Genomic DNA, 20,155 nt, shown 5'->3' with positions numbered 1-20,155 from the left:
AGGAGGTGGAGTTTGCAGTAAGCCAGATCACTCCACGGTACTCCAGCCCGGGCAACAGAGCCAGCCCTGTCTCAGAACAAAACAAAACAAAAGAAAACAAAATTTGTGTGTGTGTGTGTGTGTGTGTGTGTATACATATGTAAATCTAAGTTTGATATACTTGAAATCTCTTCACTAGATGAGATAGTGAAAATGATTATAAATGTGTTTAAGGGAAATAGTATCTGATTTGACAGTATTTCATAAGGTTGAGGCCTTTATACTTTTTCCAATATTTTATTAACCGTAAGTTTCATGAAAGAATATGGTTGTATATTCATTGATCTACATTCTCTGGCCTTTGGCTGTGCTGACAAACAAAATGTTGGCACCGAGAGAAACTTGAATGAAAGGAGCCTGGATACAACTGAAGGCACTAAAGCCAAGAAAAATACAATGACTCATTAGTTTGAAACATGGCTCTGGCCAGGCATGGTGGCTCATGCCTATAATCCCAGCATTTTGGGAGGCTGAGGCAGGTAAATTACCTGAGGTCATGAGTTCAAGACCAGCCTGATCAGCATGGTGAAACCACATCTCTACTAAAAATACAAAAAAAAAAAAAAAAAAAAAAAAAAGCCAGGTATGGGGGCACATTCTTGTAATCTCCTCAGCTATTTTGGAGGCTGAGGCAGGAGAATTGCTTGAATGCAGGTTGGAGAGGTTGCAGTGAGCCAAGATCATGCCATTGTACTCCAGCCTAGGTGACAGAGCAAGACTCCGTCTCAGAAAAAAAAAGAAGAAACATGGCCCTTAATCTCTTGATTCTAATTAGTGCACAGTCCCTTTGTACTACGTTGCTTCCCCTGACCTTTGTTCAACTTCTTGTGTTCAACCGCTTGTTTCATTTGCTGCCTTTTTCTACATTATAGCTCTGCTATCTTTTTCTTTCTTTCACTGCTGCTTAACTCTCATTAACTAGTCTGAGTTGTGGAATACCTTCCTCCATCTTTTTCATGTATTCATTTATCCATTTTTTCTGCCCTTTACCATGTGAAAGTACTATATGGTGAAATATTAAAGTGAATAATATTCCATCTGTCTTTATAGACTTTATTATTTTAGTGTGATAGAGGGATAAGGGTTTTGATAATTATCATGGATGGCAGAATGTCAGTGATATGGATAAATTCTTACAGACATTCAGAAGAGATTACGTTCAGGCACAACCAGAGGTGATCAGGAAAAGTTTTGTTGTGGGCAGCATTTAATCCAGTCAGTACTCTTTCTGTTGTAAGTGACAGAATGTAACTTAAATCAGGTTAAACACAAAGTGGTGTTTATTAACTCATTTATCTAAGAAGGCTTGAAGTAGATTGATTTGGAGCATGGGGGACCTAGGGATTTAAATAGTGTCATCAAGCCTCCCTCTTTCACCTTACGAATATTTTGTTGAAAGAGTAAGATACAACTAACTCGCTTCGGCAGCACATATACTAAAATTGGAACGATACAGAGAAGATTAGCATGGCCCCTGTGCAAGGATGACACACAAATTTGTGAAGCGTTCCATAATTTTTATTTAAAATAAAGAAAGAATAAGATAGAACTAGAGAGGCAAATTGGGCCAAGGAGAGGAGACTTGAGAAATGGGAAAAGGTAGGAGTGCAGTGTTCTGGTCTTTCCTTCTCTTGGATCTCTCACTCCAGTATATCCAGATTGCTCTAAATTGTTCTTCTGGGTTGCTGTATTGTAAGGCACCTTATTCCTTAGTGGTATGGAATGTTTTCTTTCAGTGGACTTGTGCACTTAATTTATAACATTCTGTCCCTGGCAGTATCATGTTTTTCTATGACCCTGCCCTGCCTCTACAGCCTAAAAAGCAGTTCTCTTTCCATAATTGGAATGAATTTTGATAGCCATTCTCTGTAGCTCTTCCTGTGAGCCAGAGATGACCTGAAGGCTTCTTTTCTACCCAGTCTGAGAGAGACCAAAGTAATACTAATAGCTTAGTTTCAAAGACATCCCACACTTTCCAGAGTACTCCTGTATGGACTCAGATCCTGGTTATCTTTGGAGAATTTATCTTAGAATGAATTACTTGAAAGAGTAACTAGGATTTCAGAAAATGTAGGGAAAAATGTTTTATTTGAATTTTTAAAAAAACTTTCAAAAATTAAAACTAAAGTCAATATAGTATTAAAAAGTGAGCTATGTATTATTCACTAGGTCTTAGAGTAAATAAAGAATTAGATTTTTTGGTGTATTTTTCTCAGAAAATTTATATGGTAGTACATGTGTCCTGTATTTCACATTTGAATCTTACTGATTTTTCTCCTTAGTTATTAACCCACTGAGTCTAACTCAGATCTTAACCCATTAGTGATTTTATATATGATTAAATGGTTCTTTAACATCATTTTCATGGACTTCATGAAATCTTCAGTCTTTTTTATAGTATTCAACTTATAGTGGGTTTGTTTTGTTTATATTACGGGATATTCAGCAAAAGATTGATCAAAGTGATCAACTTCAGCTTGAGAAAGCTGTACTATCTGTAGAGGATAGTTCACAGAGGTGGTTTGTTTGTTTTTTAAATTGTCTGGTGTAATGGATTTTTTCTTGAGCTCACAACATTGACTTAACTGTGCATCCTTACAGACTCTAGGAACTTAAATGAAGTAGACCAACTTTATTTTTATTTGTTTATGCAATCCATTTCCTCATTGTCACTTGAGTGTGCATTGTCTATAATCAGTAGTCATCTTTAGGGATCCTTATTATTTTATAGTGGGCCAGTTACATAGATCTGATAAATGGTTCTTCTTTGAATCCTCCCATTTTTGTGTCTGGTTCTAGCCAAGTGAACATGAACTCTTGACCAGATGTTCTGAGTTCTGCCTGTAGTGAGGTGGATGACAGGGGCTGTGGCTACGTGGTTACTAGAGAACAAGAGAAAGATTGTTTTTTTTTTCTTTTTTTTTTTTTTCTTTTGAGACGGAGTTTCGCTCTTGTTACCCAGGCTGGAGTGCAATGGCGCGATCTCGGCTCACCGCAACCTCCGCCTCCCGGGTTCAGGCAATTCTCCTGCCCCAGCCTCCTGAGTCGCTGGGGTTACAGGCACACGCCACCATGCCCAGATAATTTTTTGTATTTTTAGTAGAGATGGGGTTTCACCATGTTGACCAGGATGGTCTCAATCTCTTGACCTCGTGATCCACCTGCCTCGGCCTCCCACAGTGCTGGGATTACAGGCTTGAGCCACCGCGCCCGGCCTAAAAGATTGGTTTTAAGGAGCTTTTGTAACTTTACAGTTCTGCTATATGTATAGAATTTTAGAAGCACACCATAGCACACTGCGGAGAATTTTGGACACTGTTTTGATTAGGAAAAGTCCTAGAGCAGCAATAACAGATCATACCTCCTCTGTGGTAACATTTCAGATTAGCCGCCTCCCCCTCCCCCTTCTCCCACATTTCATATTCCTCCCTCCTCGTCCTTTCCTCTTCTTTCTTCTTTTTCTCCTTCTCCTTGTTCTCCTCCTTCTTCCTTTTTCTTCCTTTTCCTTCCTCCTCCTTCCCCTTGCTCCTTTCTTCTTTTTTTTTTTTTAAGTAGAGATGAGGTCTTGCTGTGTTAACCAGGTTACTCTCGAACTCCTAGGTTTAAGTTATCTTCTTGTCTTGGCCTTCCAAAGTGCTGGGATTATAGGCACGAGTCACCATACCTGGCCCAGACTCACTTCTTATAGTAAAGATGATACCTTCATCATTTAATAAAGGCTTTCAGAATGTTTTATTTAAAATAAATACTTTAACCTTAAAATTCTCATAGATGTTTGAACTGAAATGGACCTTAGCCATCATCTACCTGAGTGGTTCTGAATTGGGAGTATTGAGAAGTAATACGTTGTAAAGAGTAGAAGTAGGGGGCGGTATTACTGGTACTCCTCATACCGAGAAAACTCTAGAACCTCTTTCTAAGTCAAGAATTAGAGGCAGCTTGATTAGTGGTCATGGTATTTACATAAGTTTCAATTCACCACCAAAATAATTTTTTAGAAAAATTTGAAAGCATTTACTGAATTGCTTTGGTTTAAATTGTACAAATTATTACTGTTGTCTGAAGATTTCCATTGCATCTTGATCCTTTAATTGTATAGGTTTTTACTACATTGCTATAGTTGAATAAGCCTCACATTTTAAGTGAAGCCCCACAAAACAGTTGGTTATTTTGAGTATCAGTTTATAATTTTTGTAATCGCCTTATTTCCACATCTCAGCTTCTTTTTTTTTCTTAGAAAATTCAACCTTTACCTTTCATAACTCATGGTTTTTATGACTTCCAGTTTGGGATTTGTTGTTTTTATTTGTGATTTTAGATTTTAGAGAGGTCTTTCTTTTCTTTCTTTTTTTGGTGGTAGTGGTTTTTGTTTTTTGTTTTTATTTTTTGAGACAGTATCTTGCTGTGTTGCCCAGACTGGAGTGTAGTGGCACATCTGTGACTTACGGCAGCCCCAACTTCCCAGGCTGAAGTGATCCTCCCATTCAGCCTTCCAAGTTGCTGTGACTACACGTGTGCCACTGCACACCCAGCTAATTTTTTAAAAATTATTCTTTGTAGAGAAAGGGTCTTGCTGTGTTGTCCAGGCTGGTCTTGAACACTCAGGTTCAAGAGATCCTCCAGGCTTGGCCTCTCAAAGTGCAACGATTACAAGCATGAGCCACCATTACTGGCCCATGATTTTAGGTATCTGTGAACACTTGAACTTTCCATTCTACCTGTATTTCAGGACATTCTGATACACACACACACACACACACACACACACACACACACACACACACACAGTATATATATATAGGGGGGTGAGTTTTTAAATGATTCTTTATCTTGAAAAATGTTTATTTGGGTATTTTCCATGTACGTGGTATGGGTTGGTAGTTCCACAGTCTTCCTTGTATTACATATTTGTTTTTCAGTTTGAGTATACTTCTGGAGGATTATCACACTTCCCAAATTCCATGAAATTTCTAGAGAGTCACAGTTAAAAGGAAGTACATTACAAGGCCACTTCCCAGCAAATTAAATCAATGAGTTTATTTATAGTTAATTGTAAATTTTGTTAACTTCTCTTACATACGTTTCCACGCTTGTCCCTAAAATTAGGGATTAGCAAACTGTTCACACAGAGTCAGATAGTAAATAGTCTAAGGTTTGTGGCCCAGCATACAAAATCAATGATAATCACATAGGTACTTTTATAGCTAGTTAAACATGTAAGTAGCTACATGTTTACGAACTAAGCCATAAACATACAACTACTTACATGTTTATATAGCTATATAAGTACTCCTATATTGTTGATATGGGGCTATAAAAATGACAGTTGGTGGCCTGGATTTGCTCCACAGGCTGTATTTGCCAGTCTTGCTTAAGGTAATTTAACGAAAATACTTCAAATAGTAACTCTGTCAATTTGTTGAAGAATTAATATATATGGTGGCTGGGTGTAGTGGCTCACTTCGGTAATCCCAGCATTTTGGGAGTCTGAGGCAGGTGGATCACCTGAAGTCAGGAGTTTGAGATGAGCTTGGCCAACATGACAAAACCCCATCTCTACTAAAAATACCAAAATTAGCCGGTCATGGTGACATGTGCCTGTAATCCCACTAGGGAGGTTGAAGCAGGAGAATCACTTGAACCCTTGAGCTGGAGGTCGCAGTGAGCCAAGATCATGTGACTGCATTCTAGCCTAGGTGACAGAAGAAGACTCTGTCTTTAAAACAAAAAAGCTATGTATGTGAAATTGTATGGAAAGTACCAGGTTTTTTCTTTTTTATTTCAAAAACAGTCAGACATGATGGTTGGTGGTTGTGGTGGTAGATTATTTCTAAAGTTTGTAGAGCTATTCTGGCTCTATATAGAATGGTAACTTACTAGGTGAGTTGTTTTTCTGTTTTCAAATATGATATTGGCAAATTTTTAGGCAAAATACCAAATTTACTGCATCTGAAATCCTATGTTTCCCTTACTTTTCTATAATCAAAAGTGTTTTAGAAAAAACCTACTTCTTAAGATAGCAATATAAGATTGTAGCTTTAGTGTACATTGGGAGAGGAATAGGTGAAAATTCAGCTTCTCAGTAGAGGTGTGGCACTTGGGCAGTCACGTCACTATTGAGCAGCCTAATGTAGAGAGAAGCCTTCAGATAACAGCTGTAAAGAGTGTCGAGGGAATCTATGATGAGAGGAAGTGTGAGAATAGCCCATTAATGAAAAAAATACACTGTTGCTCTAGTGAATCTGTGCTATCCAACATATGAGAAATCTCTCCAAAGAGTATGTGCAATAAAAATATAGCATTTTCTAGGCATATGTATAAATATTTTTTGTAAGATAAATGTAAATTATGGATTTTGATGCAGTTTATAAAATACGTATTTTTAAAATGTCATATTCAGTGATTAATGGTTAGTGTTTGAGGAATTTTCTGATTATTATATACTATTCATTTTCAGTTTAAAGCTGTCTTCTGTCTAAAGGGTTTAACTGGGACCCTGTCTCTACAAAACATTTTTTGAAACATTAACCAGGTGCAATGGCACCTGCTGTGGTGCCAGCTACTTTCTAAATGTATATTTGAAAAAGTTAAATGCAAATTGTATAGAGAAAACAGTCCCAAACACACTTAGGCAGATGGATTTTTATGCCTAATAAAAGAAGACATTGTATCTTAGCTCTACCACAATGGAATTTAACCCAAGAAGGTAATTGAAAATACACATAAAGATATGTATACAGGAATGCTTGTCATACACAGTATTTTATAAAGAAAAATTAACATCACCCAAATGTCCAGCAGTATGGAACTAATTAAGTTATAATATGGTCATATGATGGATAACATTGCACTCATTAAAACTTACCTTTCAGGCTGGGAGAGGTGAATCACTTGAGGTAAGGAGTTCAAGACCAGCTTGGCTAACATGGTAAAACCCAGTCTCTACTAAAAATACAACAACAACAAAAAAAATTAGTTGGGTGTGGTTGTGGGTGCCTGTAATCCTAGCTACTCAGGAGGCTGAGGTGGATAATCCCTTGAAGCTGGGAGGCAAAGGTTACAATGAGCCAAAATTGCACCACTGCACTCCAACCTGGGTGACAGAGCAAAACTCTGTCCCAAAAACACAACCAAAAAAACACTTACTTTTCAAAATAATACTTTGTGATATGATTTTTCCACAGCATTTCATAGTGGAAAGGCAGAGTAACGTATTACTGCAATATGTGTAGATTATAAAATCGAAAGAATAATATCAAAAAGTCAACATTGGTCTGATTGGAAGTATCAGGAGATACACCATATGTGTGAAAATATGCTAGATTTTCATAATGAGCATGTATTACATTTATACAGAAATTAAGACTATTTTATAAAAATAATTGGAAGATGAGAGGAAGAAAAAAATGTTTAGCTACAAAATTCAAAAATACAGACTTTTTTGGGGAGGCTTAATAAGATAGTTGTTGCAATATTAAGTACACAATCTTAGTACTTAGATGAGTGTGCTAAGCACATTGATTCTTCAGCTGGATTCCCTGTGTGGAGCTATGAGAATATTTTTTTTTTTTTTTTTGAGGTGAAGTCTTGTTCTGTTGCTCAGGTTGGTGTGTAGTGGTGTGATCTTGGCTTGCTGCTACCTCCACCTCCTGATTCAAGCAATTCTCCTGCCTCAGCCTCCCAAGTAGCTGGGATTATAGGCATACACCACCACACCGGGCTAATTTTTGTGTTTTTAGTAGAGGTGGGATTTCGCCATGTTGGCCAGGCTGGTCTCGAACTCCTGACCTCAAGTGATCTGCCTGCCTTGGCCTCCCAAAGTGCTGGGATTACAGGTGTGAGCTCAGCCATGAAAAGTTTTTAGTGAAAAACCCTGCTTTGGTCTTTATTTATGCTCTTGAACAAGTCACTTACAGTCTTACTTTTCTCACTTGCATGATCGGGACATCAGTGGAAGTTTACAGGACTGTTGGCTTGAACATTGTGGCCGCTTCATGAACTATAAAGTGTTTGATAAATTTGAGTTGTTATGTTCATTATAAGGGGTTTTTAAAAAGTGTTTGATTACTGTCAGCATAGGCATAAAAAGCAGATCACATAGGAAACAGCAGCAATTCCTGTTTACCACCAAAGCAGCCAGAAATTAGAGAAAAGGTTAAGTAAATAATTACTCCACATCCATACATGGCATATTATACAGCCATCACAGTCATATCTTTAGGTGTTCATGACCTATCCTTAGGTGTTGAGTTACATTAAATAAAAAAGGCTAAGCACAGAGAAACTTGTTCTAATTTGTTTAAGAAATGATACATATCTAAATGCAGTGTGGTGTCTTAGAGTGCAGTGTGGTATCTTGGATTGGATCTTGGAAAGAAAAATTGCATAGGTGGAAAAATAGTGAGATTCTAATAAAGTCTTGGGTTTAGTTAATAGTAATGCTCTAATGTTAATTTCTTAGTTTTGACAAATGTAACATGGTTAAGTAAGATGTAGGGGAAATTAGATGAGATATGGGAATTTTCTTTACTGACAGTTTTCTATAAATGTAAAATTATTCCAAAATAAAAAGTTTATTTAAAAATTAGCAGGCACTTTTTTGTTTGAATAGAGTACCTCTGAAAGAATATACAAGAAATCACCAATAATTACTGCCCCCTGGGAAGAGAACTTCTGGCAGGCAGAAGTGGGAAAGAAACTTCACTGTATACCCTTTTGTATTTTGTACTTTGTGCCTATTATTACCATGTGCATGTAAATTGCTCAAGATAATGAAAAAGACAAGCCACAGAATGGCATATACAAATATTTGGAAAAGACATGTCTCATACAAATGTATAAAGAACTTTTATATGTATATAAAATGTATAAAGAACTTTTAAAATGTAACAATTAGAAAACTTGCACTTGGTTAAGAAATTGGCGAAAGACCTGAACAGACACCTCACCCAGAAAGATAATAAGCCTATGCAGAAATGCTCAAAATTGTATGTTATTAAGGAATTATGAATTTAAAAGACAATGAGATATCCCTACACATATATTAAAACAGTCAAAATCCAAAACATTCACAATACCAAATGCTGCTAACAACATGAAGCAATAGGACTTCTCATTCATTGCTGGTGAGACTGCAAAATGGTATAGTCACTTTGGAAGATAGTTTGACAGATTCTTACAAAACAAAACATGCTCTTACCATACAGTCCAACAGTTGTGTTCCATGGAATCTACCCAACAGTGTTGAAAATTAATCCACACAGTAATATTCACATAGAAGTTTTTAGCAGCTTTGTTCATAATTGCCAAACTTGGAAAGGACCAACCTGTCCTTCGTAGGTGAATGGATAAATCATGGTACATTCAGAGAGTGAAATACTATTCACTGCTAAAAAGAAATGAACTATCAAGCCATGAAGAGAGATGGAGGAACCTTAAGTGCAGATTACTCTGTGAAAGAAGCCAATCTGAAAGAGTATATATTGTATAATTTCAACTACATGACATTCTGGAAAAGGCAAAACAATGGAGACAGTAAAAAGTGATCAGTGGTTACTACGAGTTAAGGGGGATGGAGAGATGAATAGGATTTTTAGGGCAGCGAAGCTACATCTGTATAATACTTTAGTGGTAGATCTATGTCATTATATGTTTTTCCAAACCAATAAAATATACAACACCAAGAGTGAACCCTAATGTAAACTATGAACTTTGGGTGATAATGATGTGTCAATATAGGTTCATTGGCCAGGCATGGTGGCTTACACCTGTAATCCCAGCATTTTCAGAGGCCATGGCAGGAGGATCACTTGAGCTCAGAGTTGAAGACCAGCCTAGGCAACCTAAGGAGACCTTGTCTCTACAAAAATAAAATAAATAAAATTTTAAGAAATTAGCTGTGTTGATGGTGCACGCCCGTTATCCTAGCTACTCCAGAGGCTGAGGTTGGGGAATCACTTAAGCCAGGACGTCAAGACATAGTGAGCCATGATTATGCCATTGCATTCCTGCCTGGTGACAGAGTGAGACCCTACCTCAAAAATAAATAAATAAATACTGAAGATTTGTGGATTTCGAAGTCAAGAATATTTTTAAACTTTTATTTATAAGAAACTGCAATTCTAATGAGTGATATTAGCAAGTGAGAAGAGCTTTTTGGTCAACATTTAGTGCTTTCCCTTGAGTGCAGAGCACTCTTGTGCCTTTGGACATTAGGATATGGGAAGCATCAAAGACCATCGACAACCTGAGAATATTCGAAAATCAAGATAATCTGTATTTCAGAATTTAGTATTTACATAAAACATCCTAGTAAGAAGACATACTGATGTCTGGGGTAAAGGAAAGGTAGTAGAGGAGAAAAACACTGGAACATCTCAGTTAATTCTTTAGTGATAAAATTTTACCTAGGGCTGATTCCTGTCACTTTTCTTCTTTCCCTACCCCAACCCTAGAGGCAAGATGATAGAAAGACACAAAAACAAATTATATCTGGGTCTGTCCTCAAGTTGACTTGGGTGAGAAATGGAGTTTGAGAATTAAGTTTTGACTGTCTTTTATAATTTCAATCAGATCCTTTTTCTCCCTAAAATGATAGTTCTCTTAGGAAACTCACACAATTTCAGTTTTTTACTAGCCAGAGGAAACTGGCTCCAAGGAAGAGTTTGAGAATCTGGGTGAGGTTGTTCTGATGGTCCCCGGGGTTGGGTGTTTTAGGCAAACAACTCCTTTGAGGGAGATCTGGCTTGGAGGCTCTTGATGTGGGGGTGAGGGACATTGTTGTGGGGTGGGAGTGGGTTCTTGGAAATAGAGTTGAGAAAAATGTTAGTGAGCTAATTCATAACTTCCCCTTGGTTTTTTAAAGATTCTGCTCTTTTTATCTACTGTTTTAAAGATTCTACTATTTCTTTTTAAATGTATACAAGGAGCCAATAACGTGGAAATATATTTTTTCCTGTGTTGTCAAAAATTTTGTAGTCTGCGAAACAAAACCTATAATTATGGCTCTTTTAAAATCATAATAAGCTATGATACATTATAAATTTAAAGTTTTCAGAAATATTTTTCAAATGGTTAGTATTATTAGTGAGGATGAGTCATTAGGACAGGTTTTTGTTGTTGTTTATGTTAAATCTGAAGTAAAAATAAACCTCCCCTTGCTTAAAAAGAGGTTCAGGATGAAGTGGCTAAATCTCAAATTTCCCTTTTTGCTTCAGTGTGTCAGTTAATCTGGCTGTAGGATATATTTATCCACAGTGAAGCCCACTGATGCATGCAAAGCTAAGCAGGGTACAGTTTTCCCTAGTGGGTCTATTTTCTCTGGGCATTTGTCGCTGTGCCTCATTGTGTGTGGTCAGCTGTAGAAAGCTAGAAGGGCCAAGATGTCAGCTATTGAAAAGGTACTGAGATCCTGTTTTAGGAAGGGAATAAGACATCTGGTGTTTAAAAATATATATATTTCTTATTTCTCATAAGGCAGAAGTCTGCACAATAATAATTATTAATATTGTGTTAATAGGATATCTGTTAATTTCTGTGGCATTTAAATAATTTTGCAATTCTTTGTATTTTGTTCCTTTTTCTGTATTAGAATTTCTGTTTCTCTTGTCTTAATATCAGAGATTTTAATTTGTTCTTATAGTTAGTTAACTTGAACCTGTGGCCTAGGTTAGCCATTAACTGAACTAGTTCAGATTATTTATCTTAACCTGTTATTGCATATAATATTTCAGGTTTTTGTTGAGATGGATACCACTGTATATATAAAAAAATGCATAGAACTTGTCAGAAGTAGCTTAATTGGACTTTCCACCTTCATAAAAATGTTAAAGTTATGGAATTTTTAAAATATCATTAAATATTCTTATCTAAATCATTTATATATTACCATAAATCAGAGCTGTATTTAAGTCAGCCATAAAGATTTCCTACTTATTGCAAATTAATACATAAGTTATCTAGAAAGCAGTTACTTGTGAGGGAACAAATTAAAGAGGTTAAAATGGCTATTGAGCTGTATATGATGGATGAAATATTTTAATTGAAGACACAAACAGTTCTAATACTTCTAATGAGAAAGTGTGTGGATCATTTAATGTCATAGGAGATCAACTAGAAGTTTGAAAAAAGTAAAAATGACTCCTAAATTACCCAGCAGTTTGTAAAGATACACCTTTCTCAGCATGCATTCTTGTGATCGCATAACAATGTATAACATATCTGATTAGGGTCATAATTGACTACCTTGAAAGATAGTGGTTCTAAGAGTCAATAAAGCACACGGTAAGAAAGATTTAATTAACGTGATCAAGGTAGGCTCAAAACAAATCTGAGTATTAAGATTTTTTTATTTTAAGGAATTTTATTTTAAATATTTCATAGTCGGGGAAAAGAACCGTGCTTTTGCCTTGAAAGCACTGGCAGAATAGATTAGTGTCACAGATAGTGCGAAACTGTGACACTGAATCTTTTTGTCTTGTGTTAATAGGTTCTGACCTAATGTGTATCACATTTTCATTTTTAATACAGAATCTAAACAAATGCTTTGCCACTTGAGAAACTGGAGTCTTCTTTCCATGGTGCTCATGACTTATTTTCTCTGACTGGCTCTTACGAATTTGGTTGAAAGTTTGCCTTTAATTGAAGAAGCTGAGATTTTTTTGTGTACAGGAAAGAAAATAATGCAAGAGTAATAATGAAGGCTGCTGCTTTCTGTCTAGTTTCACAAAACCCTTTCTTTTGGAAGCTCAGTCTATCTTTATAGGTTGCTTGGGCTGGGCCTAGATAGAATGGCTACAGTGGGTGTTGAAAACTAAAAAGGGACTTGGTTCATCTCATTATACAAATGAGGAAACTGAAAGTGAGCCTCTGTGTTTGGTTAGAGTACTAACTGATATTAAAAAGGTTGAAACACTCTCAAAGCTTTACCTTCAAATTATTGCCAACTTCAACTTCAATTAACTTGTTAAGTGAAAAGGGGGGAAAGTTTGATATGGTAGTAGGAGATTCAAATGGCAGAGCTTCCTGGGCTAAAATGGGTCAGAGCACAGAAATGTAGAATTCCAGTTAGTGAGGAACACGTTTATACCCTGTCCCAGATGCATTGTGCCTGTTGTTAGTCCCATACATTGGATTTGAAATGGAAGCATCTTTTTATTGTCCTTTCTTTTTTGGCTTCCTTTGATCCTGCTCTACTGTAGCTTTTTTTCTTGTTTTAAAGATGGAGTTTGTGACAAGTGGCTAAATCTGAATTGGCTTCTGGTTGGCTTCTGGTGGAAGGAATGTGTTATTTCTCCCTGGACAGAGGCATGGAGTGTCCAGATCCCAGGGAGTTTCCATCCAAACTCTATGAAAACATAGTGCCTACAGCTTTTTCTAGGTATTCATTGCGTTCATGAAAGAGAAATGTTGGGATTACTGTGGGTAGGGACGATTCATTTTCTCTCTAAGACCTAAGCAAGAGAGATCATTTAGACTGAGGTCCTTGGCCTATTGTTGTTGAGGAAAGATGACACAAAGGGGAATAGAACTAATCAGTAGGCCTTGCAGCCCAGTTTGGGCATCACCAATGACAACCGTCAGCCACAGAAGGCCCAACTCTTGTTTCGTCTCTTAGTTTGCCTTTGTGGTGCAGAGAAATAGGTAGGTTTGATTTGTTTGTTTGTTTATTTACTTTTGGAGACAGGGTATCACTTTGTCTCCCAGACTGCAGCGCAGCGACACAGTCTCAGCTCACTGCAACCTCTGCCTCACAGGCTGAGCCCCATCAAGTAGTTGGGACTACAGGCATGAGCCAGCATGCCCAGCTAATTTTTGTATTTTTTTTAGAGATGGGTTTCACCATGTTGTCCAAGCTGATCTTGAACTCCTGAGCTCAAGCAATCCACTCACCTCAGCCTTTCAAAGTGCTGAATTACAAGCATGAGCCACCACACTCGGGGTGGTTTGTTTATCTTGAATAGAGTAAACAGTTTCTAAGTGGAAGAGGAGAAAGTGAAGAGTTACCCAAGAGTGCCATATGAACAAGATGCTAACCCCTGTCTCCTCCACTTCTTTTAGATTACCAAAGAAAACTAACGTCATAGTGATCACAGGAATATTTCTGGAGTATAGTTTTTATTTTTCATGTGATTTACAAGGAAAGGAAATCCTCTGCCCCTCATCCAGTCTTACGAAGGTGGGATTGAGAATCGTTCTCCAATTTTTTTAGTCCAGGAACATGATCCTGCTGACAGCTGAGGGCTCTAGCTCTCTAGATTTGGGTAGACAGGCCTGGGGCTGGGAATATCCTCTAGGCAAGACTAACCGTGTGGCCTGGTCTCACTTGAATTTTCAGGTGATCTGACTTTCCAGTGATCTAAGATTGTAATACAAAGATGCCAATTCAGTTTTTTTCAGGACAGGCATTGGGTTAGCTCTGCCTGAAGATGGATGACTACTTTGGCAGATAATGTGGAGGAAGGAACACCACTCTTTGGAATGCCCTCAGCTGTCTTAACTGTGACTGATTGTGCCTGGCCCAGCTGCAACTTGATCTCAACAAATGTTCAGGGAAAGAAGCTGTGATAGAGCCACTTAGATTGCTGTGTTTCTGCAGTATAACAGTTGAGGTTCCATCCTTCCAGCAAGGTGTAGGCGGCCCAGATTTATTTGTGGAAAACCAGTGGACAGGCAATTCATTTTTGTGAAATTGATTTGGTATAGCACAAATTATAATAATTTTTCTCATGAGAGTTTTCCTATATTCATATTTTATTGAGTACTTCTATTTGCTAAACCCTGTGCTTAAGAGTGTGGGAAATATCAAGATGAAGAAGACATTACCTTCAAAAGAATTACTAAAGACTCAGACTCTGTACTTAATAAGCTTATGATGAGTATAAAAATAGATTACTGTCTAGACATTATATTCCATATTAAGCTGTAGTAATATAGAGCATTTTATTTGAGTAGGAGAATAAAAATAAAATCCAAACTCATTTAACTAAAACATGATTTTCAGTTTGAATACTTTAAGTTTCAGTTAAGAATTCTAGTTTTTCATGACAAGAAAGCTATCATGGATCTCCTGCACATCATTGTTCTATGTGTCTTACTTCTAAGATACAGCCTCTAGGCTTCTTAGTGTAGCACTTAAATACCTTCATTTTCTGGCTCAAGCGCTGTTTTTTTTCTCATCCTCATTTCTACCAAGTACCCCGCACTGTGGCCATATCCCAGTGACTCCCTTTTTCTAGAACTAATATTCAGTTTCACAGGTTTTTGCCTTTGCTGGATGACATTGAGTTTCTTCTTATCCATCAAAGATTAACTTATGTTTGACATCTGTAGCTTCAGAAATAGGCAATCACTGCTGCTTTTGTATTTCCTTAATAATTTGTGCAGCTTGCTGAGTAGCATATCTTACTACCTTTTATCGTAGACATTTGTGTACACCTCTGTCTTTTTCTGATGAGTTATAAATTCCTTGAGGGCGGGTCTCTTTGTTATTTATATTTATAACTGTATCATCTACAATATGCCTGAACTGTAGCAATATTCAATAAATTAGCATTTCTTGAATGGCTCTCCCTTACCTTTCTTTTGCTTCTTTTTTCTTTTTATTTTAATGCTCGTTTTCTAACACCCCCCTTACCTTTCAAGAAAGGAATACTGTCATTAATCTGTTGGAAGATACAGAACTCCTTTTGAAAAGGAGGCTGGGCTCAGTGGCTTATACATGTAATTACAGCACTTTGGGAGGACAAGGGAGGAGTATTGCTTGAGACCAGGAGTTCAAGACTGGCTTGGACAAAATAACAAGAGCTTGTCTCTACTTAAAAAAAACAAAACCAAAAAAATCAGCTGGGCTGGGCTTGGTGGCATACATCTGTAGTCCTAACTACTTAGGAGTGTGAGACAAGGAGGAGGATGGCTTGAGCCCAGGAGGTAGAAGCTGCAGTAAGCCATGATGATGCCACTGCATTTCAGCCTGGGAGACAGAGTGAGACCCTGTCTCAAAAAGAAGAAGAAAATTAGTAAATTTAGAGATGAAACCTGGCTATGGCCTCAGTCTTGAAGTAGAATCTTGGAGCTTCTCAGTAGTGATGGAGAACTTTAGTGAGTGGCTTAAATTTTGAGAACCATATTTAAGCCTAACAACTAATTTTTTTGTGATCCCTTTTTGAAATCTTGTTTATTTCGGTAATATGTGATTATTTATTACTTTTTGGCATAGGAGCATATTACATGTTCTATTTATTACTCTATCAGGAGCTTGTTACTTGGGGAAATGGTTGTAGTTGGCAGTCATTCCAAGGTGTTTTCAGCTAGTAGAAGAAAATATAGGTGGTTAACCTATTGTAATTGTTTGTTGAGACAGGGTCTTGTTCTGTTGTCCAGGCTGGAGTATTGGTTTAGTGCATCCTAGACCTCCTGGGCTCAAGTGATCTTCCCACCTCAGCCTCCTGAGTAGTTAGGAATACAAATGCACATCACCACATCCAGCTGATTTATTTTTATTTTTATTTTTTTGTGGAGACAGGGTCTCAGTTTGTTGCCCCTGCTGGTCTTGAGCTCCTGGAATTAAGCATTCCTCTCAATTGGGCCTCTGAAAGTGCTGGGATTGCAGGTGTGAACCACCATGCCCCACATATAATGTTTATATCAACAGTTACTATTTTAAGTGGAAGTAGTGGTGGGACAGGTAGGATGGAAAGGGTTAGCTTTTGTAAGCATTTTTAGGATACGTGAAATCCTCTCATTTATTTCTAGTTTCACAAAATCTCATTGTTCATATTTCCAAATAGACAACATTCTTGGTTTCAGAGTTGCTTGAGTTTAAAATAGTTTTATATCTTTGACATCTAGCATAATGCCTTGCCAAAAGGAGGCACTAATAAATATATACTGAATAAGTGAATGAATGAAAGCTGTTTTTTTTTTTTTAACCAAACTCAGGACTAAAATGAGGTGGTTTTTTTTTTTTTTTTTTTTTTTTTTTTTGTGTTTTGGTTTTTTTGTAAAGTAACAAAGAAGGAAAATTGAAAATTAACAGGAACCATCTTTATTTTGATATCTGTGTTGTATAACAGCAGTATTAATTCTCAAACAATTAAATATCTTATTAAGCTTTGGTTTAGGCTGACAGTACTTTGAACTTTTAGATTTGTTCTCTTACTGTAGTTTTGGAAAATAAATATTCTTTTGGGTTCTGTTTACCTCATAGGATAATGGTTATATTACCGTTTAACTGGAAAAATTAAAGATTAGGGGTTCAAAGTTCTATTCCAAAATTTTAGTTTCTCTTGTTGCAATAACTTTAATGTACTTCATTTATTTATGGAGTGAGCTACATAAACTAATAAATGAAACATAAGTGTATTTTAGTCTAGATGTTAGCTTCTGATTATAAAGAAAAACATAATTTCTAAGGTTTCAACATCAGAATTACATTCTAGTAATTTTTGGTGAAAGCGGCAGTGATATTAGTAGCATTAGCATCTTACAAACAACTATTATTACTTGCATACTGTCATAGAAGCTATTTTGAAAATACTTAGGACCTGGCAAAGATGTGAATTATATTGGAAGAATCTGTAGTAAGTAGAAATAAAAGCACAAGCCTGTAGTCAGATTTTTAGGAAAGGCCATACTGTCTGTTTTTGCCTAAATTTTAATTGTGTTTCACTAATGCCTTGTATTCCACTAGTGATTGATTTGGATTGATAAACATAATCTGTCAGAATATTAATATATTATTATAAATTAGTCAAGTTCCTCATTGCTTAATTCCTAGCAGAGAAATTTTGAGTGAGGAAGGTTGCTCATTTTGGAGTGTGGTGTACTATGGATGACAATTTACTGAAAAGAGGGGATCTGTGGTAAAGAGTTTAGCACCCAGGGCGCCGAGTAAGCAGAGAGATGCTAGGTAGTAGAAGAAGGTTGTAAGATGAGAAAGAAGAGGAAAACAAAGATATATTCCTTCCAGGCCTGAACTCAGAAAAATAGGAAGAAAATGCCATTGTCCTTCTCTCTTCTGTCCAGTTCCCAGACTACCATTTACATAGTTCCTTGCTGTTTTGGAATCTGTCCTGATTGTTTCCATAACATCGTCTCATTTTATCCTTAGGAAAAAGTGTGGGGTAGGTATTATTATCCCATTTTACAGATGAGGAAACTGAAGCATGACAAGATTAAGTATCTTTTTACTTGACACTATTAGGAGTGATAAGGAAATATTGGTATTCCTGACTCCAGAACCTATTTTAACCATCATGTGTACTGACCCAAGGTTCCACATACACATGTTTTCATAGGTAATCAATAAACTTTAGATTTTTTATGTAGCTGACTTTCAAATAAGGTGATGGATCTCAGTGGTTAATAAATAATCTCTTATTTTTTACTGTGATATATATTTTTATTTTATTTTGTTTTTGAGACAGGTTCTGGCTCTGCTGAAGAGCAGTGGCACGATCTCGACTCATTGCAATCTCTGCTTACCAGGCTTAAGAGATCCTCCCACCTCAGCCTCCTGAGTAGCTGGGACTACAGGCACATGCCACTATGCCTGGCTAATTTTTGTAGTTTTTTGTAGAGACAGGATTTTGCTGTGTTGCCTAGGCTGGTCTTAAACTCCTGGGATCAAGTGATCTACCCACCTCGGCCTCCCAAAGTGCTGGAATTATAGGAGTGAGCCACTGAGCCCAGCAGTAGGTATTATTATGTAATATTTTCTAAGTAGAAATTTTCTTTTAATAATTATTTAAGTGATATATGAGAGCTATAAGATCATACCACCTGGGAGGTTATAGTTTATGTAATAATTGCCATTCTCATGTGATTTACAGTGCTTCATTATTTTATTTTTCCTCTATATAATTTAATAGCTTAGAAGGAAGTATTTTGGTTAATTGTGATAGGGTAGTTGAAAAGAAGCCTGGGGACAGTATAATGAAGTAATTTATTAAAAACTTTTATTTACTCCCTTTTTTGGATGTGAGTTGATTTGAATACTAAAAGTTTCCAAATGTCATCATTTGGGCATCAGTGTTAAACTGCTAATGATGTCATGTAGGTTTGTTCTTTTAATGACAGTTTTGTTTATGGAGAAAAACAGCTACAGTAGAAAAGCATGCCTTATGTTAAAATTCAACTGTTAAACACCTGTTTTTTTTTTCTTTTTTGTGACAGGTTTCGCTCTGTCACCCAGGCTGGTGTGCAGTGGTGCGATCATGGCTCACTGCAGCCATGACCTCCTGGGCTCAAGTCATTTGCCCACCTCAGCCTCCAGAGTAGCTGTGACTGTAGGTATGCACCACTATGCCTGGCTGGTTTTTTTTTGTTTTGTTTTGTTTTTTTTAGACACAGAGTTTCACTAGGTTGCCAAGTTCGGGCTCAAGCAATCCTCCTGCCTCTGATTGCCAAAGTGTCTCTGATTACAGGCATGAGCCACTGCACCTGGCCTTCTTAGCATCTTTAAAACCCAATAAAATAAGTAGAAAAAAAGGATTTTAGCCTCTTCTTTACTAATAAAAATTAGGTATAAATTAGATATTATTAACTTTGACAGAAAATAGCCTCTAAAGAGAAAAGAAAATAACCTCTTATGTTGCTATAATTTTAAGCTCTGCCATGAATGAGCAAAACTTAATTATTATGGATTATAGTTACTTTCCTGCAGGTGTGATCTGGGATCAAATTTTGGCTCTTGTTTCTAAGCGTCAGGTTCTTATTTTATTTATTTATTTTGAGACAGAGCCTTGCTCTGTCACCCAGGCTGGAATGCAGTGGCTTGATCTCAGCTCACTGCAACCTCTGCCTCCCAGGTTCAAGCGATTCTCCTTCCTCAGCCTCCTGAGTAGCTGGGACTACAGGCGCGTGCCCCCACGCCCAGTTAATTTTTGTATCTTTAGTAGAGACAGGGATTCACCATGTTGGCCAGGCTGTTATCAAACTGCTGACCTCAAGTGATCTGCTCTACTTGGCCTCCCAAAGTGCTGGGATTACAGGTGTGAGCCACTGTGCCTGGCCAGTTTCTTAATACATAAATGAGGATAGTAATTATACTTACATTGTAGTATTGGTTTGAGATTTAAAGGACATGCTTGATGCAAAGAGCAGCACCTGGCACATT

The 20,155-nt window shown here is 37.0% G+C and overlaps 1 protein-coding gene and 1 non-coding gene across 9 annotated transcripts in view; both read left to right on the top strand.

Moving 5' to 3' along the window:
• TCF12 (transcription factor 12) overlaps positions 1-20,155 on the top strand; it is a 370,182-nt gene that overhangs the window by 171,382 nt on the left and 178,645 nt on the right. The gene's annotated exons all lie outside the window — the stretch shown is intronic.
• Positions 1,456-1,558, top strand: LOC116564622. The gene has a single exon (XR_004274998.1). It is a non-coding gene; the product is annotated as a U6 spliceosomal RNA (small nuclear RNA).

Source organism: Sapajus apella, unplaced genomic scaffold, assembly GCF_009761245.1.
Source record: "Sapajus apella isolate SASKATOON/1434 unplaced genomic scaffold, GSC_monkey_1.0 scaffold37, whole genome shotgun sequence".
Classification (NCBI taxonomy): domain Eukaryota; kingdom Metazoa; phylum Chordata; class Mammalia; order Primates; family Cebidae; genus Sapajus; species Sapajus apella.
Note: the sequence above shows the minus strand (reverse complement) of the source record. Positions and strands in the feature narration are given on the sequence as shown.